Below are 5,906 nucleotides of genomic sequence, written 5' to 3' on the forward strand. Positions count from 1 at the left end.
ACTTAAAATGGTGACGTTTTCCTTACTTGAACAGCGTGCAATCATTCGTTTTCTGAATTTGCGTGGTGTGAAACCAATTGAAATTCATCGACAGTCGAAGGGGGGGGGGGAGATTAGTGTTTAACGTCCCGTCGACAACGAGGTCATTAGAGACGGAGCGCAAGCTCGGGTGAGGGAAGGAAATCGGCTGTGCCCTGTCAGAGGAACCATCCCGGCATTTGCCTGAAGCGATTTAGGGAAATCACGGAAAACCTAAATCAGGATGGCCGGAGACGGGATTGAACCGTCGTCCTCCCGAATGCGAGTCCAGTGTGCTAACCACTGCGCCACCTCGCTCGGTGACAGTCGAAGGAGACATGTGGTGATGGAGTTACGGATGTGTCGAAAGTGCGTTTGTGGGTGCGACAGTTTAATGAAGGCAGAACATCGTGTGTCAACAAACCGAAACAACCTCGGGCTCGCACAAGCCGGTCTGACGACATGATCGAGAAAATGGAGAGAATTGTTTTGGGGGATCGCCGAATAACTGTTGAACAGATCGCCTCCAGAGTTGGCATTTCTGTGGGTTCTGTGCACACAATCCTGCATGACGACCTGAAAATGCGAAAAGTGTCATCCAGGTGGGTGCCACGAATGCTGACGGACGACCACACGGCTGCCCGTGTGGCATGTTGCCAAGCAATGTTGACGCGCAACGACAGCATGAATGGGACTTTCTTTTCGTCGGTTGTGACAATGGATGAGACGTGGATGCCTTTTTCCAATCCAGAAACAAAGCGCCAGTCAGCTCAATGGAAGCACACAGTTCACCGCCACCAAAAAAATTTCGGGTAACCGCCAGTGCTGAAAAAATGATGGTGTCCGTGTTCTGGGACAGCGAGGGCGTAATCCTTACCCATTGCGTTACAAAGGGCACTACGATAACAGGTGCATCCTACGAAAATGTTTTGAAGAACAACTTCCTTCCTGCACTGCAACAAAAACGTCCGGGAAGGGCTGCGCGTGTGTTGTTTCACCAAGACAACGCACCCGCACATCGAGCTAACGTTACGCAACAGTTTCTTCGTGATAACAACTTTGAAGTGATTCCTCATGCTCCCCTACTCACCTGACCTGGCTCCTAGAGACTTTTGGCTTTTTCCAAGAATGAAAGACACTCTCCGTGGCCGCACATTCACCAGCCGTGCTGCTATTGCCTCAGCGATTTTCCAGTGGTCAAAACAGACTCCTAAAGAAGCCTTCGCCGCTGTCATGTAATCAAGGCGTCAGCGTTGTGAGAAATGTGTACGTCTGCAGGGCGATTACGTCGAGAAGTAACGCCAGTTTCATCGATTTCGGGTGAGTAGTAAATTAGAAAAAAAATTGGAGGCCTTAGAACTGAAATGCACCTCGTATTTGATGGGAAGAAATAGCGGGGCATAATATTGAGCTGAAAATTATGGGAATCGCCGAAGAGACACGGAGGTGCGTACATATCAGGAGTGTACGTTGAGGACGGACGGCGACGTGCATCTTAGAAGACGAGCAGGGTTCAGAGTTGTTATGATGGCAGCGTGACCCTCCGTCCTCTACTGTAGAGCCTTTCGCAGCACGACGGTGGCGCTGTGAACGACTGTTGGTGGGCAGTTACGGTGAGCACAATTTGCAACGCCGGAGTGATACGGCTTCTCTTGGCCTGCACTTGCGGAAATCAGTACGGTCAACAGTCTCAAGTTCTCAGGTCCAGCACTGTTGTAGTGAATGCATGAGTTTGCCAAAAAAAAAAAAAAAAAAAAAAATCAGAGGCAAATTGGGATTAAGGTCAGTCGAGGATAATTTTAAGACTCTCATCAACGTCAGAAGGGCAGATTTCTTGTTGGTTCAAGTCACGCTGCAAATCAACAAACCCACTAGTTAGAGTCTGCACTGAGAATTTGTGAATAATATCATATTCATTCATGATCTGTTTGGAATAATTTTGTTTAATTGAATAACTTACTGTAAATTGAAAGATTGTTTTCATTCAACACCTTCCATTCATTTTAAATAATATCTCTGTGTAAACCTCCACTTCAGGATTTATGACTAAGGCATTAAATCAATTGTGGTATGCATTAATGTTGTGCATACTAATTTATAGCTTATATCTTAAATGTGTGTCTGTCTCTTAACTAGTTTTCTGGGTTACTTTCACAATGTTTTTCACAGCAGTGAAGATGGACAAGTGCTCAAAGCTCGAAAGGTTTGCACCTTACAGCCCAAGTTAGCTGCTCCTTTCTTTCTTGTTTTGATCCATGCTACCACCTTTCAAAATATGGAAAGCAATGAGCTTGCAGTAGAAGAGATGTATCTCACAGTAGCGAAGTCAAACAAGTGCTTTTAGAGCCCATATTTAGTAGACGTTTATCCTTTTTTTGTCTGTGCTAACCCCTCTGGAAGTGTATCGGTGGAGTTCTGCTGCACCCTGTATACTTCGGCCATCGTCACTTATTTTGCTCCCAAAATGACAAAATTCACCTACTAGTTTTAGAGTCTCATTTCCAAATTCCCTCAGGATCTCCCGATTTAATTACACTGTGCTCAGTTAACGTTGTTTACGATTGTTGATGTTCATCTTGCTACAGTTTTTCAAATAAATTCCCATTTCCGTTAAACTGTTCACTCAAGTCCATTGCCGTATCTGTCTGAATTACATTGTCATCGCAAACCTCAGAGTCTTAGTCTCATTGCCTTGAACCTGCTGATAATAAGTAGATGAATTAGATATAATGACAGGAATTCGAGTCTGTAACCGTGCTGTACAGTTCGTGAAAGCAAGTCATTTATTAACGTGGTACTACCCTGAGAAAAAGAAAACGCATAGTGCTCCCATAGCAGACCCAGAATTAACAAAATTTTCGTCAAAAAAGAAGAAGTCGCTCGGCGAAATACAACTCGCAATCAAACTTTTCCCATCCACCGCCGAAAATTACGTGCGTGTTAGGTGGAGCTATGCAGACATTATAAAAAAACTGTTTTGAAAAAATAAAAAAAGTACTTTCGTAATTTTGCAATAGAAACTGGTACGAGTTAAGAGGGAAGGGGGGAAGGGGAGTACAGAGAGAGTGGGAGAGTTATAAATTGTGCCGAAAAAGATGCGAAAAACACACAGACCATTCAACGTTGCCCACTCGAGTTGCAGCAACTAACCACATTTTTATATTTTGCCTCCACTCGAGCGGGGAGAGGGAAAAAAAAAACGCTCGGGGAACGAAGTGAAGTGCGCAACGGAAGAACAGGGTGGACCGAGAAAAAGAGAGGGTGAAAAAAAAAATAATAATAAAGTCCGGCGTAGTGGGCAGCGCTGGTGGTAACTATGTTTTCCGAGCCGCTCGGAAGAACTTGAGAGAATTGAAATGCGGTCGGTTCGTTAAACTCCTATTGAAGCGAATAACGTTGGCGAGCAAACGGACGGAACGTGCCGGAGCGGGCGAGAGAGAGAGAGAGAGTTTTGTGCTGGCACGCACACGCGCGCTGCCGCACACAGGCGCGCGCGCTCTTATAATCGCGGCGTCGGCGGTTGTCCATAATGGGGGGAGTGACCCCGTGATTAAAATTGTAACCGGTGGCCGCGCTGGTCGGCTGAATGGCTCGCGTTCTCGCGTCGAGTGGCCGCCGGAGCGCCAGCAGCTCCCTAATTGGACATTTAATATACAGTTTAATTTGAGTGCCGGGGAGCGCCGACCCTCGCCGCGAGGAAAAAGAGAGAGAGAAGAAAGCAGCGCGAGCGAGCCGGAGGTCAAGTGCTGTCGGACAGTGTCCATTATGCCACGGGAGCCCCCTAACAGCCTGCGTAATCCGGATACACTCGAGCGATACTCCAGCGCTGCGCTGCCCCCGGCTTAATTTTCAATGTAGAGAGAGAGAGAGAGAGAGAGAGAGAGAGAGAACTGTGTATTTCGTTCCCTTCCAAAGATTCGCAGACAGTTCTTGAGAACATATTCGCTTCTGTGCTGAGATACGAAATCGCCGTGGCGTTTGGCCGCGAAAGGGATCGCTCCGAATCCGGGAAGTCTGAGCAATTTGCATCGCCGGTAAGGGGAGGAGGTGTGACTGTGTAAAATTCGTAATCGTCATAATACAATCACAAGCAAAGTCCGAAACGTATTTTCACTGCTCGCCATTAAAACCGTAACAACGAAATATTACTTGTGTTGTAAGAAGGCTGTCTAGGTTCTTATATCGGTAACGCCAGCGCCACGTAGCGCTCTGTATCAAAGTCACTGGCTGTGCTGTGTGCAGTCTGTGGCTGGTTGGCATTGTTGTCTGCCATTGTAGTGTTCGGCAGGTGGATGTTAACAGTGCGTAGCGCTGCGCAGTTGGAGGTGAGCCGCCAGCAGTGGTGGATGTGGGGAGTAGAGATGGCGGAGTTTTGAGAGCGGATGATCTGGACAGAGACAGTAAATTTGTAAGACTGGATGTCATGAACTGCTATATATATTATGACCTTTGAACACTATTAAGGTAAATACATTGTTTGTTCTCTATCAAAATCTTTCATTTGCTAACTATGCCTATCAGTAGTTAGTGCCTTCAGGAATTAGAATCTTTTATTTAGCTGGCAGTAGTGGCGCTCGCTGTAACGAAGATTTTTGTGAGGTAAGTGATTTGTGAAAGGTATAGGTTAATGTTAGTTAGCGCCATTCTTTTGTAGGGATTATTGAAAGTCAGATTGCGTTCCGCTAAAAATATTGTGTGTCAGTTTAGAGTTGATCAGAATAGGTAAAGAGCGAAATGTCTGAGTATGTTCAGTTCTGCTCAGCTGTTTGAAAATCAAATAATGTAAGAGGTTTATCAGCACAGTAATTCATAAATTTTTCTAAGGGGACGTTTCAGTGTGCGTATAGAGTGTTGGTTCAAATGGCCCTGAGCACTATGGAACTCAACTGCTGAGGTCATTAGTCCCCTAGAACTTAGAACTAGTTAAACCTAACTAACCTAAGGACATCACAAACATCCATGCCCGAGGCAGGATTCGAATCTGCGACCGTAGCGGTCTTGCGGTTCCAGACTGCAGCGCCTTTAACCGCACGGCCACTCCGGCCGGCGTATAGAGTGTACGAAGGGCATTCAGTAACTAATGCAACACATTCTTTTTTTCTGAAAACAGGTTAATTTTATTCACGATTCCAATACACTACATTATTTTCACCAACTACGACATAATCTCGTATGCAAACAGTGATCCAATACTGTCAAATGTTTTTATTCCACTCTCTAGTCACAATATCAATTCTTTAGACGATGACCGCTTTCAGTCCGTAATAACCATCCTCAGATCTTTTTTAAAAAAATGGTTCAAATGGCTCTGAGCACTATGGGACTCAACATCTGAGGTCATCAGTCCCCTAGAACTTAGAACTACTTAAACCTAACTAACCTAAGGACATCACACACATCCATGCCCGAGGCAGGATTCGAACCTGCGACCACAGCGGTCGCGCGGTTCCAGACTGAAGCGCCTAGAACCGCTCGGCCACACAGGCCGGCGATCTTTTTTACACCATGTCCTCAAGTGATAAGGCTACGATGGCACCGTCAAAACACATAAATATAATCAGCACAGCATCGTCACATAAATCTAAAATAAGGTGTAGAATAAGCCACATCGTCTACATAGTGATTGAGTAGCCAGTTGCCCGCATCTCGTGGTCGTGCGGTAGCGTTCTCGCTTCCCACGCCCGGGTTCCCGGGTTCGATTCCCGGCGGGGTCAGGGATTTTCTCTGCCTCGTGATGGCTGGGTGTTTTGTGCTGTCCTTAGGTTAGTTAGTTTTAAGTAGTTCTAAGTTCTAGGGGACTGATGAGCTCAGAAGTTAAGTCGCATAGTGCTCAGAGCCATTTTTAGTCAGCCTCAAATGCTGGTTCTCTAAATTTCCTCAGTAGCGAT

The 5,906-nt window shown here is 46.0% G+C and overlaps 1 non-coding gene across 1 annotated transcript; it reads right to left on the bottom strand.

Annotated features, from left to right (window-relative positions):
- Nucleotides 1–5,420: 5,420 nt before the first annotated feature.
- On the bottom strand, nt 5,421–5,504 carry Trnas-gga (transfer RNA serine (anticodon GGA)). The gene is given in 2 exon segments: nt 5,421–5,455; nt 5,465–5,504. It is a non-coding gene; the product is annotated as a tRNA-Ser (tRNA).
- Nucleotides 5,505–5,906: the final 402 nt, after the last annotated feature.

The sequence above is a fragment of the Schistocerca cancellata genome, chromosome 6 (assembly GCF_023864275.1).
Source record: "Schistocerca cancellata isolate TAMUIC-IGC-003103 chromosome 6, iqSchCanc2.1, whole genome shotgun sequence".
NCBI lineage: Eukaryota > Metazoa > Arthropoda > Insecta > Orthoptera > Acrididae > Schistocerca > Schistocerca cancellata.